Below are 3,157 nucleotides of genomic sequence, written 5' to 3'. Positions count from 1 at the left end.
TCTAAGTGTGTGCCAAATAAGCAGCATTGGAGCTTGTGTGTTTTTATAACTATTAATGTAACATCAGACTTTTTCTGGTTGCAGTCCTCCAGTCTTTGGCTTACCTTTTTCATTTTGTATTTAATCTTGCCAGCTCATATTTTGTATGATATATCAAAAAAACAAACTAAAAAACTTGTTGTTCATGCATGTACATAAAGATATACTTTTCATTTCTACTTACTGTGTGTAAGGTACATATGTGGTGTGCATTCACTGTTATGTGTGTTAATAATGTGGTGTACACGTCATGTAAAGTATTTGTGCCAGTACATTGCACATGTCTGAAGATTGCAAGCAACATGACTGTTGCGGGCAACATTTTGAGAAGAAATAGAGATTGTAACTTCAGATGACCCTTCCACTTGGAAAAAAAAGCTTTTAATATATTGCGTTTAGGATTTAAGTCTAGTCCAAAAACTATTTGATACTGTTTTGTAGGGTGCCTTTGTATCATCATTGCAAAATATCAGTACTATCTCATGGCGGGCTTTATATATGATACATCCAAATGTAATTACACAGCCCAAGTGGGTTTCATAGTAATTTTCAAATGAAAGGCTGAAAAGTCTCTTTAAAGGTATGTAAAGTTGTTTGGGAATCACATTGAAATACTAAAGTAAATAATGTGTTTGCTTAATTTTATTCTCTTTAGATTTTTGTCAGATCAGATGAGGGAAACAAGAATAAAGATCCTTGGCTTGCAAAAGGCTGAAGTCATGCATTCCTTCCAACCTTGTTCTAGGAAGGAGTGAAGGGAGTCCTTGTCTTGCACAATTGGATGAGATCTGGCCTGTGGTTGTAGTGTATTTCTTTTTATTATTATGAGTATTATTAAAAAGAGATGTATTGTGTATCTATGGCTGAGTCATATCAGTAAAGGAACGTAGAGCTCATGTTTTCTACTTAAAAGTGGATTCCCCACTGTAAGTTTGCTTCCATTTGTAACGTTTGTAAATTTTGGGAGTTAATTCTTTTCTCAACTTCATATTTAATATATTTGTAAATGCTTGTGTTTAACATATTTCTGGCAGCAAACAGAATTCATATCTGAATAATATCAATACATCACACTATTGTGAGTGGATGATCAGGCATAACCTCAGTTTTGTGAAGTATCTCCTACTGATTAATTGTTAAACTGTTTCAGGTTTTCCTTTCTCCCGTTGTGATAAATGTCAATCAGAATGAAGTAAATGCTGCATATTCTTATTTATCCCATATTGTATTTACTTTTTTTCTCTTTAATCTAAGTTTGCATTATTTATATTTTATATACCATTAACCTCTCACATTGTCATCCCCATACTAATGCATGAACATTTATTTACTGCAGAACATAAACAACTCAGAAGAAAATCAGAGAATGGCCCAGGTAATTCTGTGCCATTCATATTGTTGCCTGTATTTACATGTTTATCTAATTATCTTTTTTGTTAGATCTCATCAGTCTTTGAATTCTACAGTAATGTCTTTCATGTTGTGCATTTAAAAGTGATTGGCATTAAATGTCAGATAATGAAGAAAAAAAAAAAAAAGAAGTTGGTTTTATTACATCCTTTAATTTGAACAGTATGTACATTTATATATATATATAAGCAATTATTATTTCCAAGTAACACCTAAGGTCGCAACTTTTCTCAAGTCTATCTATATGTATCTTCTATTTTCTCTTTTGCTTCTTCAATTCTTCCTCTTCCATCAACTGCTTTATAATTTCTGCTGGCAGCCTCTTCCCTTTCCAAAATTTGGGGATAGGTTTTTTTTTGGGTGATGCGCAGTATTTTGGCCACATGGGCAGCTGCATCAAAGGCTTCTGCGGCACGAATCTTGGCCATTTGTGTTGCCTGCGGAGGAAGGAAGGAAGTAAAATAACGTAATGAGACATCTTTGTTTCTACTGATAATGCTGGAAAGAATTAATTGCCGATTTTAAAGTGACTCAAGATCACAAAGATTATTCCTCCTCAAACTCCATTAAGATACTGGCATTTGCACAGGACAAAAGCTCTTTAGAGGGGGTACCTGGAAAAGCTTCTCTTTCGATACTCCCTCTTCTGGATGATCTTCAACCATTCAAACCTCATCCTCTTACGCAACTTTTTGAGCTTGTGTTTGTTCATCATCCTTCTACGAATTACAATTAAGCGAGCTGCTTGCTTCTCGATCACCTGGAATGATGTTCAAAAATATTTAGCAGGGCAAGAAACTACTGCATATATTATATGCTCGTAGTTCTGAAAAATACAAAATCTGATTATTTCAAAATTATGTAATATAGAAATAGGATTGAACAAAACACCTAAAAAATATACATATTATAAAAAACATGAAACTAAGCACTGTGACCATAGGATCTTGCATTGCTGACCTAAAGCTCACATCCATAAAAAAAAAAAAGTCCAACTAAAATAATTACAATGTAGGCAAATAATCTGAACCTGCCTTGCTTGATGGCGCTTCTCGAACTTCCTCCTTTGCCAGGGGTTCAATCTTCTCTACTATGTTGAGAGTTGGTGGAAGATCCTTCTCCTGGATCATCCCATTATACAAGGAAGGTACTGTGATGCTAACTGGCTTCACTAAAGATGGCAATCTAGGGATGAAAACAACAGAGCAGATAATAAATGATAATGAAGACCTATTTATAACTGTCATAATAACAAAATTTTTACTTTGGCCCTTTGAGTCTCTTAACAGACATGGATGGATTTCAGCAAAATACATGCCATTCCATGTAATCTTTAACAGTGTAGCTCCACAAAGGTTAATCACCATGGAGTCAATTATTAGTCCTACATATCTTGCCTACTTACTCTTTCCCTTGATTTTATTTGTTTGTGGCATATGAATAAATTTTCAACTAAAACAGGCACTAGGGAACACTGTTACAAAGAAAGCAACATAAAAAAAAATCATAACAATGTAAGCCTGCCCTATATTTAAAATTGAATACATTCTAAAATAGTTTGATATAGTATGCAACAATGTAAGAACAGCCTATCATTCATACAATTTCTTTTTCTTTCATACCTGTATTCCTGAATATTATGCTGAGGCACTGCATGGTGCTCTAAAGATACTACAGCTCTTGCTGATAAACGTGCTTCCTCTGGTGA

General features: G+C 34.1%; 1 pseudogene; it reads right to left on the bottom strand.

The window, feature by feature from the left end:
- Nucleotides 1-1,581: 1,581 nt before the first annotated feature.
- Nucleotides 1,582-3,157, bottom strand: part of LOC119574002 — a 6,967-nt pseudogene continuing 5,391 nt past the window's right edge.

The sequence above is a fragment of the Penaeus monodon genome, chromosome 6, assembly GCF_015228065.2.
Source record: "Penaeus monodon isolate SGIC_2016 chromosome 6, NSTDA_Pmon_1, whole genome shotgun sequence".
In the NCBI taxonomy this organism is placed as follows: domain Eukaryota; kingdom Metazoa; phylum Arthropoda; class Malacostraca; order Decapoda; family Penaeidae; genus Penaeus; species Penaeus monodon.
The sequence above is the reverse complement of the archived record's forward strand: the minus strand, read 5'-3'. Positions and strand labels throughout refer to the sequence as shown.